The sequence below is a fragment of the Pogoniulus pusillus genome, chromosome 26, assembly GCF_015220805.1.
Source record: "Pogoniulus pusillus isolate bPogPus1 chromosome 26, bPogPus1.pri, whole genome shotgun sequence".
Classification (NCBI taxonomy): Eukaryota; Metazoa; Chordata; class Aves; order Piciformes; family Lybiidae; genus Pogoniulus; species Pogoniulus pusillus.
Genome location: NC_087289.1, coordinates 4397065 through 4417620, shown reverse-complemented (window position 1 = coordinate 4417620; position 20556 = coordinate 4397065). Strand labels below are relative to the sequence as shown.

General features: G+C 46.5%; 1 protein-coding gene across 14 annotated transcripts in view; it reads left to right on the top strand.

The window, feature by feature from the left end:
* Window positions 1–20556, top strand: part of LPP (LIM domain containing preferred translocation partner in lipoma) — a 371586-nt gene that overhangs the window by 82809 nt on the left and 268221 nt on the right. For 12 of the 14 annotated variants that reach the window (XR_010307209.1, XR_010307210.1, XR_010307211.1 and 9 more), the window contains one exon: window positions 17226–17290. The gene's annotated coding sequence lies outside the window, so the exon portion shown is untranslated. Of the gene's footprint in view, window positions 1–16151; window positions 16204–16566; window positions 16674–17225; window positions 17291–20556 lie in introns of those variants that run through there. The other 2 variants (XM_064165585.1, XM_064165592.1) reach the window with 2 other exon arrangements.

The following is a 20556-nucleotide window of genomic DNA, read 5'->3' as shown; positions in this document are numbered from 1 at the left end:
CTCCCTTAAGGTGTATAAGGAGTTCATAGTAAAACAGAACTGGTGCTATGGTTTATTTGCTGTATCATGTCTGTCTTTGCCTGTATTCCAAAGAAAGATCCCACAGTGTCATGCTTTAAGAAATACCTGCGGCTGAAGAGGTTTGGATATGAGGGAGCAGTCAGGTCTCCTGCGTGGAGATAGCAGTGGGAAGACCAAGTGCTGTTGAAAATTGGCACACTTGAGCTCCATGGTCACTGCAACCTATCATGGCATTTGTTTAGAAGAGTATTTCTGGTTTAACATCCACCCTTAATTTAAACACTTGGTCAGCCTGTGCTTTCTGACCTGCGGTGACCCACACGATCAGCTCCTAACTGGGGTGCTTTTTAACAACGTCTTCTCTGTTGGTTTTGTTGAGCACTGCCCAAAGGGTTGAGAAATTATCTTTTAAGTGCTTTGCATTAGGCCAGATTTAGCAACTGCTGTTTCCTGGTAGTGTCAGGGCTACCTGTACTCAACACTGGTCAGGCCACACCTTGAGTGCTGTGTCCAGTTCTGGGCCCCTCAATTCAAGAGAGATGTTCAGATGCTGGAAGGTGTCCAGAGAAGGGCAATGAAGCTGGTGAGAGACCTGGAGCACAGCCCTGTGAGGAGAGGCTGAGGGAGCTGGGGGTGTGCAGCCTGCAGGAGAGGAGGCTCAGGGCTGACCTCATTGCTGTCTACAAGTACCTGAAAGGAGGTTGTAGCCAGGTGGGGTTGGTCTCTTCTCCCAGGCAAGCAGCAACGGAACAAGGGGACACAGTCTCAAGTTGTGCCAGGGGAAGTATAGGCTGGATGTTAGGAGGAAGTTGTTGGCAGAGAGAGTGATTGGCATTGGGATGGGCTGCCCAGGGAGATGGTGGAGTTGCCATCCCTGGAGGTATTCAAGCAAAGCCTGGATGAGGCACTTAGTGCCATGGTCTAGTTGATTGTCTAGAGCTGGGTGTTAGGTTGGCCTGGATGATGTTGGAGGTCTCTTCCAACTGGGTTGATTCTGTGATTAGTGAGGAGCATGTTGTGGCAACCTGTGAAACGTCTCCGTGGTGTCATAAAATCTTCTTTTTGGGAAAGTCATTCTAATTTTGAGATTGAGGGGTGTGAGAATAAAGGATGCTTTACTGTAAATTGTAGGTAGATAACAACAGAAACTCAAATATTAGAAGAAACTGGATATTGCAGAAACCACACACTTTCACATCACTAAAACAAGAGCTGTGCTCACACAGAAACATGAACCTCTTTACAAACCACAGAAAGTAAAAGGGAGGACTCCTCTTTCATTATTGATCTAATAGCTCTTTTCTTGCTGTGAGTATAGATATGAAATGCTCTTGAATATTCCAGCATGCACCAAAAAAAAAGACTATCACTTTCTGAAACTTTTAAAGGCACAGCACATACTGATAAATAGCAAAGCCATTTAATTCTCATTTGCAGCTACCTATCCAACGTTACCTAATTGAACTGTGTATATTATAGCTTTGATGAGAACTTTCCACTCAGGAATATTAAGTGAAGTGAGCCTAGCCCATGTTTTCATGTGACTAATCAGTTTTGAAAGATCACTTGGTGCAATCTTTTAAGTAAGGACTGTTTTAAGATAAACATCCTCTGAACACTGAGTCTTTTGGGAAGCCTCCGTGTTGGACTCCAAAGCCCTCCCAACTCAGACTGCTGTGCAGTTCTTGATGGTCTTTGTCATTATCTCTAATCTTTCTCCTTTGATTTAAAATCCAATTTAAGACCAAGTTTCTCAAGTAATCTGTAGGTTTGGCCCTGTGGGACTTGAGCAAAATGTGTGTGGTTAAAACCTTGCTGTGTTTGCATGTGAGAACAAACATGCATACGAATGAGGTTCCTGGATCGATCTGGTGGAGGCTGGATGTGTTTCAAAGCTTTGAGTCAAGCAAGGAGTGCTTTTCTGTGGGGGAACTGTGAAGGTGAGTGTCAGTCTGTGCTCACCTCCATGTTTTACAACACTCTTCCACTTATGATCTCCACCAGCTTTGCTGCTCTGCCTGCTCCTGCCAGCAATTGCACCTCCTACTCTTCTGCCAGACTGAGTACACTCTGCTGGTTCCAGGCAATGGGCAATGCCAGCTCCCTGTCAAGGCTCTTCCTAACACTGCAGCAGAGCTGAGGGATGTGGCTCCTTGGTTCTCCTTGTGTTTTGCTACTGGCTTGCTTCAGTGCAGTAATCTCTCTCCCTTGATTTCAGCAGCATCTCTCTCCCTTAGTTTCTGCAATTTAATAAGCACCTCTATCATCACATTTGGGACTTCCAGATAGAACTGCACAGTAGATGTCTTCCTGTAGTGGGCAGTTTGTGCTAAATAACCAAGGATGAGAGAAGCAAGATGCAACCTTTAATAAAATGGCTTTGAAGCAGTTTACTTCATGTTTTTTTAAACTAATTTTTTGCACCATGCAGTCTGCAGCACTTCAAAATGGTCTAGAGATTTGCAGAAAAGGTCACTTCCAGTGGTGGTCTTATCCCTCTGATAATAAGAGGTGGAGAGGAAAGATGTCTTATCATAGAATCAACCAGGTTGGAAGAGACCTCCAAGGTCATCCAGTCCAACCTAGCATCCAGCCCTATCCAGTCAACTAGATCATAGCACTAAGTGCCTCATCCAGGCTTTGCTTGAACACCTCCAGGGACAGCAACTCCACCACCTCCCTGGGCAGCCCATTCCAATGCCAATCACTCTCTCTGGCAACAACTTCCTCCTAACATCCAGCCTAGACCTCCTCTGGCACAACTTGAGGCTGTGTCCCCTTGTTCTACTGCTGGTTGCCTCACAGAAGAGACCAATCCCCACCTGGCTACAACCTCCCTTCAGGTAGTTGTAGACAGCAATGAGGTCCCCCCTGAGCCTCCTCTTCTGCAGGCTGCACACCCCCAGCTTCCTCAGCCTCTCCTCATAAGGTTTATGTTCCAGGCCTTCACCAGCTTCATTTCCCTTCTCTTCTTAGCTTGTTCTGAAGACATCTCAATCACTTGTTTGATGAATTGGAGATGAGTTTTTGCCTGAATTCCCTGTCAGCTCACTTTACCTGTAAATCACATTCAGCTCATTGTAACTTTCCCTTTTTGTTTATTGATCATTTTCCTTCCCTTGGGAAAATCCAATTCATTACTACTTAAATCAAAATGAGGATCAGTGTCAGAACATGACTGAGTGGTTGGAGAGAGGCTACTTTTGTAGTGAAATGGCTTGGTCATAGTTGTCCAAATGGACATATCACCATCCATGTTACGTCTAAGGAATTAACTTCCCTCGAGTTGTTTCGCAGTCCCAAGATGCTGAAGGCAAACTCTCCCAAACCCATCCAAAAGTCAGCCTCTCAGACGTGCTAGGAACTTACTGGCTTTGGGTCTCTGTTGCTGCACCAGTAGGAGAGGAAGCTGGCTTTTGTTTTAGACAGGTCAGGCCGAAGTGACTTGTTTGCATTTGTGCAGCAAGCTTTGGGTTGTTCCTGGAATGGCAGCTGTATGTAGAATGCAGTGGGTGAAAGCTTTCAAAAAAGCTTTATCAGATGTTTGCCAAAAGAAATTACAAAGAAGGAGGGGGGGGGGGGAACAAGTATCACAGTATCATCAGGGTTGGAAGAGACCTCACAGATCATCAAGTCCAACCCTTTACCACAGAGCTCAAGGCCAGACCATGGCACCAAGTGCCATGTCCAGTCCTGCCTTGAACAGCTCCAGGGACGGCGACTCCACCACCTCCCCGGGCAGCCCATTCCAGTGTCCAATGACTCTCTCAGGGAAGAACTTTCTCCTCACCTCAAGCCTAAATCTCCCCTGGCGCAGCCTGAGGCTGTGTCCTCTTGTTCTGGCGCTGGCCACCTGAGAGAAGAGAGCAACCTCCTCCTGGCCACAACCACCCCTCAGGTAGTTGTAGACAGCAATAAGGTCACCCCTGAGCCTCCTCTTCTCCAGGCTAACCAATCCCATCTCCCTCAGCCTCTCCTCGTAGGGCTGTGCTCAAGGTCTCTCATCAGCCTCGTTACCCTTCTCTGGACATGCTCAAGCATCTCAATGTCCCTCCTAAACTGGGGGACCCAGAACTGAACACAGTACTCACGGTGTGGTCTAACCAGTGCAGAGTACAGGGGCAGAATGATCTCCCTGCTCCTGCTGACCACACCATTCCTGATGCAGGCCAGGATGCCACTGGCTCTGTTGGCCACCTGGGCACACTGCTGGCTCATGTTCAGGCAGGTATCAATCAGCACCCCCAGATCCCTCTCTGTCTGGCTGCTCTCCAGCCACTCCAACCCCAGCCTCTATCTCTGCATGGAAGTAAAGATGACAGTTTTGTTCATGATTTCCTCAGAGCCTAAACCCCCATTCTTTTCAGTCAAGGGGAATTGTTGATATGTTTGTAGGATTAAGTAAGCTGTTTGTAGGATTAAATTAAGCTGTTTCCAAGATGCAGGTAAATGGTCTGCAAGATGCCGATGCTGTCAGGAGGAGTGAGCATTTAGCTCTGGAGATGCACACAGATCACTTGCTCAGGGTATCTTCCTTGGAGTATTTCTGTACTTCTTTTTTGTTGTTTCCATGGTATGTGAAAATCCTGAGTATGGATCATGTCTCTAACCAGTGCTGCAACAACAGTCCTTGACTCTCTCCATTGAGGTGACAGTGCGGACCCTGGGTGGCACAGCAGGTGGATGGGAAGAGTGAAGGGGCAAAGAGAGAGGATGAAAATGTCAGTGTTTCAGCAGAGCTGGTGACAGGCAAGATGTGCTTTCATTACCAGTGTTGAGTAGTAATGCTTTGCTTTCTCCCAGCCTGTTCTGATGGGATGGGAGCTAGGGAGAGAAGTGATTTAACCTAAACTCCATTCAAAGATAGCAGCTCAACCAGAGGCCAAAAGTCCTGATCCAAGTATTTACAACTATATACAAATCAGATATAATATAGAAATCCAAACTCCATCCTGGACAAAGGAAATGGCCCAGAAGGGCTTGAAGCTGCCTCCTCTTTCTCCCTCTCATCTCAAACAGGCAAACAAAAACCAAAAGCCAGCACAGCTTAGATGGTAGTTGTTAGCTGAGATTAGAGGAGAGCTATTAGAGCAGATTGGAGTTAAGAGGAAGTGATTAGATCCAGTGACACAGACCAGACTGAGCAAGATTATTTACATTTTAGCTTCTTATCCCTCTCAACAAACCAATGAATGATATAGACCTCATCATTATTTTCTTTTCAGGACCAATGATCTAATTTCTCTCATTAAAATATTCCAGTTAGTCTTAAACCAGCCCATGTGGACAATAAGAAATTAATTTGTAAACCCCAGTCAGGATCAGAAATTAATTCTCTACTTCTGTTTCCTGCAACCTTTTGAACCAGAAATTGGAGAGCACTAACACAGACAAGTTTGATTTCCACCCTTTTTACAGGGGGTTACTTCTGAGTACACATTCGTGTGCACTTTGTGTTCATGTGCTCAGCCCACGTAAGGCTGGTTTGAATCATGTGTATCAAAATTCAACCAACTTCCACTTCCCAGTGGAGTGGTCCACTTCCCACTGAAGCTTCATGCCTTCATCCACCCTCACACAGTTTCTGCTGGATGATGTTCCTCCCTTCATCGTGAGCTACTGCGTGTGGATGAGCTGAGTACTTACCCAGAGATGACCACGTTTCAGTGGCAGATTAGATGGTTCCTGTCTCTATGTGTTGACAGAGCATTTTGGGATCCTCTAGCATGGAGACTTTGTTTGTCTGAGGCAGCATTTTCACCATACTTCCATTGCTACTGTTAGATGTGTTGTCTTTCATTATATCTTCAGATAAGGCTCATGTGAAATGGGTTTCTGTTTTGTTTTCTCACCAGAGGAGTGATTCATATTCAAATGGAAGTGTTGTGTTGCTCTGAGCCAACCTTCTCCCTGTGTGCTAGTGACAAGAGAGGGAAATGCAAGCGTGGACCAAGCAGGGTTATTTTTCACTCCTGCTGCCTGTAGAAACTTCCCAAATGGCTTTTTTAGGAAGGCACACAGACTTAACTGCCTGCTAGGGAGAATCCTGGTCTCCCATGTTTTAAGAACATGAAATGAGGCCAAATCATAAAATCACCTGGGTTGGAAGAGACCTCCAAGACCATCCAGTCCAACCTATCCCCCAGCCCTATCCAGTCAACCAGACCATGGCACTAAGTGCCTCAGCCAGGCTTTGCTTGAACACCTCCAGGGATGGTGACTCCACCACCTCCCTGGGCAGCCCATTCCAATGCCAATCACTCTCTCTGGGAAGAACTTCCTGCTAACATCCAGCCTAGACCTCCCCTGGCACAACTTGAGGCTGTGTCCCCTTGTTCTATTGCTGGTTGCCTGGCAGAAGAGACCAACCCCACCTGGCTACAACCTCCCTTCAGGTAGTTGTAGACAGCAATGAGGTCACCCCTGAGCCTCCTCTTCTGCAGGCTGCACACCCCCAGCTCCCTCAGCCTCTCCTCACAGGGTTTGTGTTCCAGTATCATCACTTGTCAGTTTAGGCTGCAGGCTTCTATACTACCAGCAATGCTACTGGGGCAAAATACTAGATCAGGATCTCATAAGTTAAGTTGAGGGGGTTTGTTTGTTTGGGGGTTTTCTGTTGCCTCCCTTAAAGGAGTCCCATGTTTTGTCCTTATTCATAACACTAGTTTTAAAGTAACCTGGACTTACTTTGAGGCAGTGACTCCTCAGTCACCTCCTGCAGCACAGCCAAGGCCATCAGCTCATGATCTCTGCTGCTGCCTGACACATCCTTCAAAGGAGCTGCTTGTCAAGGTGAAAGAGGAGAGCTGCACAGTCTAGTATGCTTCTGAACTTGTTAGAAATGGATGCTGACTGGCCCAGCTCAGACTTGCTCAAGGAACTTTGTCAGAGGTGCTCTAAAATAGACAGAATGATGCTGAAATTCCAGCTAGGGAGGTTGTATGTGTTGAGAGCTGTTGTTCTGTCACCTGCATCTCAGAGTGAATGTCATTGTAGATCCTGTGGAGCCTACTGCCTGTTCCATAAGCACCCAGACTGTCAAAACATTGCATGGAAATGTGTTCCATGGAAGCATCATGGACATGCATTTGAAGGATAGCTATAAAATTCATCTGGGTACCCTCCCCTCATAAAGTGACCTTAACTAACTTAGCCTACTCAAGAGGAGATTTGCTATGTTTTGAACTTAGACCTGATCTCTGTCTGTTTGCTTCCTTGGTGCCTCTGAGCTGGCCATGGCCATGTCAAACAGTCCTTCGTGGCTTGTCCTTTACACCTCCACAGATTATGTGAAGCTGCTTTCATGTTCCTAAGCTGCCCTGAGTTTTTTAGATAAATGTGACACTTTCCAAGTAGTACCTGAGGAGCCACTGAGTCTTGGAGGACCTTTACTGGAACATCAATGGCCTTGGCCATTGTGTTGTTTTGTCATTTCAGTTACACCAACAGCCTGAGCCCATCGCAAGGATCCAAAATGTTCTGCAGTTTTGTTCGTGTAACATTTAAGTTGAAAGTTTTTCCAAGGAGGAAGAAAGAATAGAGACATTGTCAGGGCTTCCTAGCTGATCTTAGGTTTGCTCACCACTGGAGAGCTGGTGAGACAAATGTGGGGGCCATGGTTACACGTCACCTCGCTCGGTTACGCTTTCTGACTGAAGAGCATTTGAGCTGGAGTCACTTGCAATTAGCATGGGCTTGGCAGAAACTGGCACTGCTGCTGTTTGCATAGAAACTACTTGTGCCATGGGTAAGTCTGCTCTTAATGAGCAGCAGAAGAGTAGTTTTGAGGTGGTGTCTGTTCAGGAACTGCTTTTGCAGCAGCTGGTGCCCTCGATGACACCGTAGCAAGTCTAAAAGCAAGAGCATGGCTGTCTGTCCCTGTACCCAGCCACTCTCACCCATTTGTTATGGTTTTTAACCCATTTATCATCATAGCCATGCATCTTCATACAATCAGTCAGGGTTGAAAGGGACCACAAGAATCATCTAGTTGCAACCTCCCTGCCATGGGCAGGGACACCCCACCCTAGATCAGGCTGGCCAGAGCCTCATCCAGCCTGGATGGATGCCTTTTCTAGGCAGCTGCTGGTGCCTAGGAGCTTCTAACTGCATTGCTTGTGAGAACCCAGGCCTGTGCATTGTCCAGGGAGATGTGATCAGTGCTCTGCTCTTCACAGTCTTCTTAAGTGAGGCAGTTTTCACTACAGTTTACTGTGATGCAGAGAATAACCTGTCTTAGACTCAAATGACCTGTCTGGGATCAGTTGCCCAACTGACACAGTAAATTATATCCAAGAGTTTGTTAAATTAACTAAATAATGAGGACTGGAGGGCATTTGCTGGTCCCTATAACTTGTGTTGCTACTTGGGAGGCTGGATAAGGTATCTTCTGCCTGCTCAGTGGAGCCTGGGAGCTTGTGAGTGGGTGGCGTGGGAACTGGGGACAGTTGAGGATTTGTACAGGGATGCAGAGCTGCTCCTTGGGGCAGAAAACTAAACGTATGATTCTTGGCCCTAGAACCAACAAAGCGAGACGCTACGGACTTGTTGCAACCCGTGCAGTCTGCGAGTGCTTTCTTCTTGTCAGAGGCTGTTGTCACAGAAGTAATTTTGTTGCCAAAGGGCAGGGAATGCACTGATGAAGTGGGATAGAGGGCTACTGATTGAAGGGCTGCCTGTTGTGAAAATCCCTGCATTAAATGTGCAGTTCTGCACTTCTTGCTCTTGCAGTGTTTGTTTGTCTGCTGTGCAGGGGGCACAGGCACCTGTCTCCTCCAGGAGGAGGCATGTGTTCAGATGAGAAGGCACTATGCATACTGTGCCTGAAACTAGCCCTTAAAATAGCACACTCCACAGCTTAGTAATGTATTGAGTATACCTGAGTAAGAAACAATCTGACTGAAGTATTGAGCTTATTGTAGCCAATTTGCCATGACTCATCAGGAAACTGGAAGTCTTGAGGCAAGACTCACTCTGCTTCAGCCTTTTTGGAAGAGATGGGCATTAGTCTTAGACGGGAAGTAATTGTTCTGTGGGTGTTGTAAATAGGCACCCAACAACAAGCTCATACTGAAGTATTTCTATCTTAAGCCCTGCCTTGTAAGCCTAGCTATCAGGAGTCTCCATCAGAGACAGAGATAGTGAAAAAGAAAGTTTTCTGGAATGAGCAGCACTTCCACCTACATGCATTTAAGTGAGACAGGATGGAAGTGAGCTGGTAGGCTGCATGCTGTAATAAGCCATTTACTGGGATAATGGCTGCAGGCTACAGATGCCGTTTCGACTCAGTCTGTCTGTTCAGTGCAAACATTAGAAAAGGAAAAAGAAAAGCCCTGTACCTCAGTAAAGTCTGTAATGCTTTTAATCCCCAGTGTACTACATGAATATTAACTCCACCAATGTTGCAACAGCCCATTGAGACAGATGACTCCTATGTGCAACCTTCTTCATCTGCCTGAGAAACTGAGACAGTGGGAGGGATTTTTAACTTGGGCTTTTGGTTTTAGACAGGGACAAAATCATAGAATCAGTCAGGGTTGGAAGGGAACACAAGGATCAACTAGTTCCAATCCCCCTGCCGTGGGCAGGGACATCCTATCCTAGGTCAGGCTGGCCAGAACCTCATCCAGCCTGGTCTTAAACACCTCCAGAGATGGAGCTTCAACCACCTCCCTGTGGGCAACCCATTCTAGGCTCTCACCACTCTCATGGTGAAGAACTTCCTCCTTACATCCAATCTAAATGAACACCCAGTCTGAATTCTGGGCAGCAGCCTGGTTTGACAGTGAGCAGGATGGAGCTCAAGAGCGTGGGAATTCTGACTTTCAGGGACTAATCTCATAAATTTAGGGATTCCTTTGGAGAGTTTTGCTGCCTGTTCTTACAGGCAACACTGCCCTGCATGCCAGAGTCACAGAGGGCGTGCTGGCAGAGCTGGACTGTGAGGGGATAAAGCTGTGCAAGAACATCTTTCTCATTTAGTGAGTAGCTAGAACCATCATGTATCTGTCTGACTGTGAGAGATTGCTTGAAATCCAGCTGTTGGGAAAAGAAAGAGAACCGAGATGATCAGATACCTGTTTCAATGAAGCAATGCCTGGGGAAAAGGAGCTTGATGGCTATGTGTATGTCTGCAGCGAAGTCATGGCAACAGAGCACTCATTTAGCAAAATTAACTGTTTCTCCATCTTACAAAACCAAAACACACACACAAAAACCAAAGGAGAAAAGAAAAAAAGAAGATGAAAGTGATGCAAGGGAACATCCTTTTATCTCAACCGAGTGAGCCCATTTGTGCCAAAGCAAAGGAGTTATCCTGGGGAGTTTGCTCCAAAGAGCACATACTTGATTAGAACAGAATGTAATAGTTGTCTCAGAGCCATAACCGTAAGGTCCTGGTGCCCTGGGCGAGCACTTACAGTAACAGGAAAGCCAAAGTTAGGTTCCTGCACTGGTATGATGTTGAAATATGCACTTTGGAGCATGGTTTGAAGCTCTGGGTTGTTTGGGATTTTAGCTCAGTTAAGCTCTGGGTACAGCTTTCAGAAGGGCTGTAATCTCTTTGAAGTTCCTCCTGAGTAGTGCTTAGTTTAAAATGTAGGCACCTAGGGATGAACTGTTGATGCTACTTAGCTTTGGGTGTACCCAAGTACTTGTGAAAAGCCAGCTGCCTTTAAGTCCATTTGGCTTTAATAGAGACATAGGCTTCTTTATTCCCAAGACTCATTTTTAGTTCCTAAATTAACTGCATTTGAAATAATTCTCATACAGATACTGGAAACAATACTTCTGTGCTACTTGAGACAGGGATCTACTGGAGAGAGTCCAATGAAGAGTTACAAGGATCATTTTGAGACTTGAGCATCCCTCCTGTGAAGAAAGACTGAGAGAAATGGAGCTGTTTAGTCTTGAGAAGAGAAGGCTGAGAGGGAATCTATAAATATGAGGGATGGGTGTCAAGGTAAAGGTGACAGTCTCTTTTTGGGGGTGCCTGCCCAGGGAATAATGTGTGTCAGCTGGAGCATGGCAGGTTCTACGTCAACATGAGGAGAAACATCTTTACTGTGAGGGCAACACAGCACTGGAACAGGCTGCCTGGAGGAGTTGTGTAGTCTCCTTCTCTGGAGACTTTCAAAACCTGCCTGGATGTGTTCCTGTGCAGCCTGCCAGAGGTGATCTTACCTTGGACTAGATTATCTCTGGAGGTCCCTTCCAACCTCTAACGTTCGGTGATTCTGTTTTCGTGCTCACTGCTGGTCTCTCTGCATAGACCTCTGTGTGAAGCAGTGCCCCAGGGTGTGCCACACTGACTGCACTGGAAGGTGCTCGTTTTACATCACCAGCAGTCTCATATTTGGAATTCAGAAGCTGTTCCTCTTCATGATGAGCGGGGGCAAGCTCCAGGGAAAATATCACGAACTCAAACGTGTTGCTTGAGGCGCCTGGAAAGTGATGTTTCTCTTAAGTAGTGTTTTCCAACCAGATTGAATTTTCTTTTGTGGCTCTCCTGAAGATAGTTTTTAGGCAATGCCTTATGGCTTCCATGGAAGAGTTTGGCAGCAGAGATGCAGAGCTTTTATCTGTGCAAAGGAGTGAAACATTTTGGGGGAGATTTTTAAGGATGATTCAACTTTGATGTGGTTTCTGTCGAAAATGGTGGGAGAGCTTCAGGCTAATTGGAAACCTGACCGTTGGTTGACATCAGTGCTCACCAGGTGAACATGAGTTGCTTTCCACTGCTTTTCAAATGGGGATGACTCCTGTGCCTTTCTCCTGCGACTTCAGCTTTTACTTTACTGAAAGAAAAGCAGGAACTGAGCATAGGTGAATGAGTTTTGATCAATGAAGGAAAGCCACAGTCATTTTTTTTGGGCGGGTGTATATCTAGGATGTTGCTGTGGAGGTTTTCCACGTAAAGCCCCCTGTGTTTGAGGGTTTTTCTGGAAGGGATCTCACCTGAATATTGGTACTCTTCATGCTGTTGAATTGTGCTTGTCCAGTGGAGTGCAGAGGCTGGAGGTGCGTGTCATTTCCCCGCTCAGCCTCAGCTGGTGTATCTGCAACATGTTGCAGCTGGTTCTTCCCACTACTTTCTCTTCTCCAACGCTGGATGCAGCCCTTGCTTTAGCAGTTAACAACCCGAGAGCAGAAGGACCAGACTGTAGCAGCCTCTAGCCAGAGCAATGCTTGTGGGCTCAGATGTGAGTGCCCAAAGGGAGGAGAGGAAGTGAAAAAGAGTGGGAGTACAAATCCAAGGAGGTGGCACACGAGGTTATTTTTAAAGGACATTTAAGGAGTAACAACTCACATCTTGGGCTTTTCTGGGTGAGGGATGAGATCCCCAAACAGGAATGTTTGCAATGTAGGCAGCCTTAGCCCCATGGGTTGTCCTAGCACGCGTGGAGCAAATCAGGGCAGTGGAAAAGCCTGAGAGGCTGCTGCTAAACGGCTGCGAAGATGCAGCCCACGATGTCTGTTGTGTCTGAGATCTCTGTAAAGTCTCTCACATCCTTCCTCAACTTCAGTTTTCCAGTGGAGGCTGTTGCAGTGTTGAGAATGTCTCCCATCTGCTCCTCACATGGCTTGGCACATTTAGCTAGAATATATATACTTTTATTATGGGGTTGGCCAATGGTAACCATGACAATTGGACTTATCACACAGCATTTCCCCCCCCCCTCCTCGAGTCAGTTTGAAATGCTGACAATTAGATAGATACAGCACACTTTAGAGATCCATCAGTCTCTTTGTTGTCTTGACAACTGGCCTATATTTAGAAATGTAACAAGTACATGGAGTTCAATTGCACTTTTGCTAAAACATAGTTTTGTAGCTTGAGAATTTAATCTGTTGTTTGTAGATGCAGGTGCTTATTTGAGCTGTGCCTGACGTTTGTTCTCTTTGGTCTCTCTGGAAAGCTTCTACATAGCAGTGGGGAGATTTGGTTGGTGGAATGAGGGTCCTTGTCAGTCAGAGAGCAAACCTGCTTATTGCGTGTTGGAGATGCTGTGCATGGCAGGGGCCTGGGTGAGGGCCTGGCAGCCCCTCTCTGCTGGCTGTCCTCTACCTTGGGTACTTGTGGCTCGGCTATGGATTTGCAGTGCAAGAGAAATGTGCCCCAGATGTGCTGTTCCTGCAGATATGGCTGAGCAAACCACACTGGGGAGCAGTAAGCAGCGTGTTTGAGTGTATTCTACCCTCCCAGGTGAACTGCTCTCACAGTTCAGTAGCACTTTGGTATGGGAGGGCAGTACCATGGAGTGTGATATTGGCAGACTGATGACTTTCCTCCTGTACCCCAGAAGCCTGAGCTTTGATTACAACTGGGAATTGCTCTCTGCTGCTGAAGCAGTAAAGGAGATTGTTTCTCCTTATCCCTTCCTCTGTTTTGTCTTTGATTTGCCAGGGGTGTGTTTGCCTAATTTTAACAAAATACTATTACTACTCATTTGTTTTATTGTTCTTTTTTCCTGGTCCCTTCCTGTTTGACAGACAAAATTGAGCTCATCCTCTCCTTATGGAGCTGGAGCAGCCAGCAACAGATGGGCTAGGTGTCTTGAGCGATGGGTTTTTAAGGCAGCACCCGGAGCTGGAAGAGCAGAAGGGGATTAGAATGGGGTGCACTTCAAGGGGTTGTGAGTGTTGCTGCCCACTGACACCCCTGTGCATGTACTGCTGGTGGTGTGTGTTGTGTTGGTGCTTGTCCTGTGACCATGCTGCTCTCTGCTCTTTCCCTTTTGAGCCAGTGGAGAGCTGTGGTTGGTGCAGACACCTGTGTGGGTGTCACAGTCGTACCTGTAAGTGTGGTGATGTGCCAGCCCAGAAGAGCAGCTTCCATCTGCTGCCATCCTGCAGCCTGATAGGTGTGAGACATGGGCTGTCACCACAGTGCCCTTGTTATGCTCTTCAGGCAGGACCTATTAGTGCTGCATTCTTTCTTAACGCACTGACTTGCAAAGCTGCGGTGAGAGGCTCCCAGACGCTTGGATCTTGGTGTGTTCCTGACTTGAGTGATAAGTGAATTAAGGTTGGACTGCAATAGCTCAGACGTCCCCCATCACTCCCCTGTCTGGCTCAACTTGGGTTGTGAAACTGGTCAGGGCTTCCAGGTGCCTAAAAGGGCCTCTCTGTGGTGAGGTGCTGGTGACCCTTCCTGTTCAGCACATGACCCTTGGTGCAGGGCCCGGGGTACTCGTGGATCTTTTGCCAAGTGTCAAGCAAGACTTTTCCACCTCTCTCTGTCTGAGGCTTGACTAACAAGGATGCTTGACACTGTAATTTGGGTAGGACAGCCAAAAAAGCTTGGAGTAGCCGAGACTTCTTCATCAGCAAGGCTGTGGCAATGCAACAATCTGAACAGGAGATTGGTCACAGATGGTGGGTGGCCTTCTGTCCAAAGGAACCAGTTCATTTGGTGAGATGATTTAAAGACACCTGTGGGTCCACGATGTGGAGGCAATGATGGTCAGTAGCATCCATTCTTGGACAGAGAGCTTTAAGACTACTTGGTAGCATTGTTCTGTTGCTGGGGAGCATGGTCAGCACAAGCTTGGCTCTGGGATGCTTTGTTTCAGAGAGGGGAGGGAGGCTCGAGGAAGAGGAGATTAGCCATTGTGGCCAGTGAGGACCAATGAAGTACCTGTGTATTTTCTGGAGTGCATGTCATTTTGTCTGCTCTCCATACCTGAAACATCATTTAGTAGGGCTCAAAAAGAGGAGAAGGTTGGGTTCCTCTAACATGATCTTGCTTCCTCTGTCCTTGTGTTTAATCCATTATCAGTCAAATAATACGGGTGAGTTTTCAGTGTATGCACACAGCTCAGTTTAGTTGTTCTGTTTTCTTTACTCCCTCTGTTTTGCCAGTTTCCCAATTAAAATCCAAAAACATCTCTACTCCAGCTTTGTAAACTGTTAACCTGCCTGTTCTGAGTGCTTAATAGCTGCTGGGGTTTATCCTTAAAATACAACCATCAGAACCCAGTGATGCTAATGAGTCTTCAAGAGTGCTTTAAACAAGTTATCCCAATCAATCTGACAGAGATAATGGTCTTCTATTAGAAGATATTTAGCTGGAGGTTGGATGAACTGTAATGTTTATGGGTCTGTGGATCCATAACAAGACAAAATCAGAATAACTCCTTCCATTTCTGTAGAGCTGTGTCTGTTTATTACAACTGAGGCTTAGGCAGCACTGTGATACTGTGATACTTTAGATGCAAATTGCAACCTGTCTGAAGTTAAGTGAGGTTTTGATTTAGTTCCTAGAAGCAGTAATGTCAGCAAAGAAGTGAAGAGCTAAGACCCGCATACCCCGAAGTCTGTGAGTTTGGGTTGCTCTTTTTCCCTTACTGTTAAGATCAGATTCCCTTGGCTGGGGCTAGTAATTAAAATGCAGCTTCTCTTAAGCATCTCCCAGAGGCAGGCAGAGAGAGTGGAAGTGCAGCCTATGCAGATTATGTGTATGTATAGATCCACCTACTCTGCAGAAAACCCCAGCAGTTGTGTTGTCCTCTGACTGCTCGTGGTTGGGCTGCTGACCTGGAGCTTCTGCTTTCCAGCTCCAAAAATGCAAAGGCACTGCAGATGAATTACCAGGCTATAATGCAGGGAGGGCTAAGATCTCCTTCCCCTCACTGTATTCGTGTCTGTGTGGTGCTTGTGAGATGTGGCCCACCACTCCCCACCCCCAATGTGTGTGGCATAAGCAATTCACCATGCATTCATTTCTGGTCACATAAGCAGGCTTGAGGCATAGGTTAGTGTTAGCTGTTTGAAGTCTCTAGTCTGAAAGCAACATCAAACATGGAGCAGAAAATGTGTCATGCACAGAAAATTCTCTGGGATTTGTTTCCCCCCTTTAAAATATAACAATAATAATAACAAATTCCAAGCTGTTCACATATGCTCTCTCCTCTGTGGTCAGGACACCTGTCTGCTGCTTCCCTGTTACTTGATACTGGCTTACAGTGCTTGCAAAAATGTTAACATGAATCGTTTGCCATGGTGAATATGAAAGGGATATCCAGTGTCTGTGTGGGCCACATCCTCAGCAAATTTCTCCTGTATTTTGGTGTGGATCTGAAGCAACTGCTGCAGTTCTCCTCCCTTGTGTTCCCCTTCCTCTGCTGCAGATTGGGACAGCAAATCTGCTCTGCCAGGCCTGAGTCTCCTTAGCAGCTAAAGGTGAGACATTATAATGAGTTTCAGCCTGGTGAAAACTTAGGTATGTGACTGGCTAGGTATCTGTCCTCTCTCTCTTAATGATTGGTTTTTTATAGCTCCTTGGCCAGCCTCAGCTGTGTTTGATGAGACACAATTAGGCTTTAGCATGGGTGAGGGTGAAGTTAGGAAGAGCTAGGAGGCGACCTGGGGCAATCAGGAGTGTGGTGGGCTGGGAGAAGAGTGGAAGCAGGTGAAAGTAGACTGGACCTTTGACTAATCATCACTAGTGTTCTTTAAAGTTACTTATTTCACTCCAGGACTGAGATAAAAGGAAATAAAAACCACCAGAGTAGGCTCAAAGATCAATAAGCTGGAAGTATTAAAGGCTGCTGGTTGAAAGCAACTTGTGGTATCTTAAAAACTCCCCATGTTTTCTTTTTAACTGGTTGTCTTTAGAGGCACTCAAAAGGAAATCAGAGCTGGAGGTGGAGGTAGGTTTGGGCTGTCCCACCCTGCTGCTTTCTCCACAGTTGCTGTGTGTTTACTGTCTCTCAGTTTTGGTTGTTCTTGGTACTCACATGGCAAAGCCAGTGCTGTGAGGATGACTCATTATTGGTCTGAGGAGTGGAGGAGGCTTGGGAAGAAGAGGCCCTTTAGGCATGAGAGGCAGAAGGGTGTCTAGTGAGGCTCTGAAAGAGATGTTGTTACCTGCAGCCCTTACATCAGTACCTTTCACCAGCTCTACAGTGATTTAAAAGTAGCAGCTTCTCTCCCACATAAAGCTCAGTCACTCTGACACTTGCTCAGATGTAATCTGTCCTGCTAACATGTGAAAAGCCCTTATATGGGTCAGAAGAGGGAGAGACTGACACATGAGATGTATCAGAGAGGAAAAGAAGCTATGGTCTGCTCCACACAGGAGGGCAGTTGGTGTTACAGGCCCTTTTGGGGCTATTTTCTTGGTGAGGCCTCACTGCCAGCTTTACTTTCTGCTTTCACCAGGAGCAAAATAATGATTCTGGTCTTTCTGTTTGCACCTGCAGAGGTCCCTTGGAGGAACCTGTCCCTGCATCCATCTGAGTGCCTGACATTGCTGCCTTGTTTCCAGGTGAGGAACAGATCAGGTCCTGGGGCTTTTGCTAACTGCTGAGTTTAGAGAGAATGGGAAGATCCTGGGACTGTGTTCAAACATTGACCAAAAGATGGGCATTTCTCCAAATCTTGGGATGGTAGGAGGCCAAGCTAACCCAAGAGGCTAGAGGTGGATTTATTTCTTCTGGGTCCATCTCTGGAAGCAGCAAATCTGCAGCTTCTCCTGGGAATGGGAATATTGCATGGGAATGATTGTGCAGTCCTGTGGGCCATGTTACTTTGGCTGCTTTTTGAGCCTGACTTGCTGGACTTGACCACACTCCCTATTCATGATGTGGCTCTCTACAGTCTGGATAAGCTTCCAGCTGCTGATGGAAAGCTGACTGTGACTAGCTTTAAATGTTCTTCAGTGGACAAAACCAGGAAACTATCTAAACCTATGAAGAATAACTCAAATAGAAATTTATGTGAGAGGACAAGTAAGTTTTTCTTCAGAATTGTAAGTTCCATCAAGTTCCCTGGAGATACTTTGCTGTGAATTAAGGATCACCCTGAGAAACTGCCCTGAACTCTTGTTAGGAGTCCTCTTGCTGGATTATGTGCAGGATGTGAGTTGTGCTCTGTGACCATCCCACAATATGAAGATTTGATTGCAGTAAGGGTAAGACTGCAGTAGGTCTGTCCTCTCTCTTTTGCCATCCCAGGAGGCAGAAAGCTGCTAGAGGTGCTATGAAATCCTGGCCACCGAGGGAAGAAAGCAGCAAGCAGGCTCGTTGGGAAGCAGAGAGTGAATGAATGGGGATAGTTGGTAGTTGATCCGTGGCTGCTCAGCAGCTCTGAAGTTCTCCAGGAGGACACATGGCTAATGAGGATGTGGTGGTGATGGTTTCCCCAGACTGGTGGCAGCACCAGAAAGCTGCAGGCAGCACAGGCACAGGGGCAGTGTTATTAGCCAGTGTGGGTTCAGAGCAACCCACTGTGATGTGTGAGGGTGTGTGCTAGGTTTTCTTCTTTTGCTACCCTCTCATGGGTTTGACTCGTGGAGCTACTTCATCTGCCTTGATATTACCTGAGTTGAGAATCCTAGGACACCTGTATGCCATACCAAAACCAGGAGTGCTTCTTCACCCTGTTGTGTCACTGAACACAAATGCACTTTCATTCTGCCCTTTTGATGCACAACACACATCCTTCCCTTCTTCCTTTAGTCTCTCTTTATTTTTTTTACCCTGTGTAAATTACAGCTAGCTGGAGATGAGATTTCAGCATCCTGTTTACTGCAAACAGTTGGGGACATTAATAAATGTTGAAAGACAAAGACAGACAAGGGATTAATAAGTAAAGGACAGGAGATTAATAGCAAGAGAGTAGAATTTGGTTCAAGGCCTGCTCTTCCCAGTTGCAGGGTTATGGAAGATTAATGGCAGCTCTTCTGTTAGCTTCAGTCTTTCTGTGGCAGCTTTCCTGGATAAATCTAATAAGCTGTCCCAATGGGTTGCTGTAAATACAAAATCTACTAAGAAGCCTGTTCTTATAAGCTGTTAACTAAATGACACAGCATTAGTTTTGCTTTTTATTCAAAGCTTAAGCAATATATTTGTGAGTGAATCGTTCAGGTGCTTACAACTCTTCTCAGGACAGAAATGTATCACCAAATGTGTCTTGTGAAAGCGAGCTGTCTCTGTCACATTGGTTTTTACTCTGTGCGCAGCAAGAGGTTCATTTCTCTTCTCCTGACTGGGTTCTCAGCTTTGTTTCTGTGAGGAATTGGGCTCCTGACCCATTGCATCTGGCCTCTCATTAGGCTTTGTGCAAGATTAGCTCGTTGTAAGAAAATGCCAACTTTGCAAGGAGCATTCCTAGTCAATTTTGTGGGAGAACTGTAGGATGTGGGACTGTGTCAGGGAAAGGTCTTGGTTCTGGTAGAAAGGTGCACACTGTTCTGAGCGTCCTATGCTGAGAGTGATCTTTAAGGCCAAAACAGCCAAGTGAAGCACTGCAGTAGTCTTTTGGCAACTACCCTGATGTATTTTGCCATAGCCTTCACAAAGGTGATCCCAAGCCTGTCATGCATAAGGTTATAGCAGTGTGTAGGTCTGTTCTGGGACGCTGGCAGCTGCGTTCCTCTAACAGCGAACGTGCCAAGGCAGGGCTAACACAAGAAGTTCATGCAGCAGTAGCTGGAATTTCTTTTCCAGGTGTGCTAGTTTGAAGCAGGCTAGAATGTTTGGGTGAGAAGAACTAGATTACAGGCTGTGGAAAGAAAACAATGGTGATGTCTGCTTCACTCACAGGCTTGCTGAGAGGTATAGGAGCAAGAAATAAAAACATTAGATAACGACACACTCTCGGCACCACTCTTGCTTGGGCTGCTGGCTGGGCTGCATCTCTCTAACCTCACCCTCCATTTTGGGCTAATCCACTTTGCTTCCTAAACCTCTGGCCAAACCTCTATTCTTCCTTGGGACTGGGCTAAGGTTGAGGGGGGCAGGGGGAAGGTGAAGGGGGTGAAGGGCTCATTAAACCAAAGCTTATCAGCAGTTGCGGGCACCATGGCTCGAGAGCCACAGCCAGATGCAGTGATCATCCTTGCCTGGGGACTCAGGTTTCTGGGAGGGGAGTTGTGTTTCTGTATTACCTTTTACCTTGCATATTTCTGTCTATAACTGTAGCTACTGTAAATATCTGCTTGTATATTGTGCTAGCTGTAAATATAAGCTTCATTCATATTTCCAGAGCCAGCTGAGTCTAGTTTGGGTGATTTCTAAAGTGGGGGGGGGGGGGGGGCGGGGAACACCCAAACCATCACACCAGGGCAGAAAGACTATGCACTACCTGGGTCCCTGTAACAGAGCTCCTCTTCTCTGCGTGCAGTGCCCTTGGCTTTTCAGAAGTTAATTGATTTGTCTATAGCATGAGCCTCTCTTTCATTTTGTTTGTGTGAAGAAGCACACGCATTAATCTTTCTCCAGAGACATGTTTCCCACTGCTCCTCTTTGAACGCCTGGCCCTGGCTCTGCCACGTTTCTTAATGAGCCTCTAACTAAACAGCTACAGTTCCCCCATGCTCCAGCCTTGACACACACATATTTGTACACCCACGAGCCTGCTCCCAGTTGAACCCAGCAGCCTGCCTGCTCCTCTCGCCTGCTTACCGCTTTGGGGTTTGCATTAGCAAGGCAACACCTCCTTCGGAGGCCCATCACAGGGAGCTTTATACCTGCTGGTATAGACAGATTTGGCATCAAATGAGCTGTCCCATGAATCAGCTTCTTTTTCACA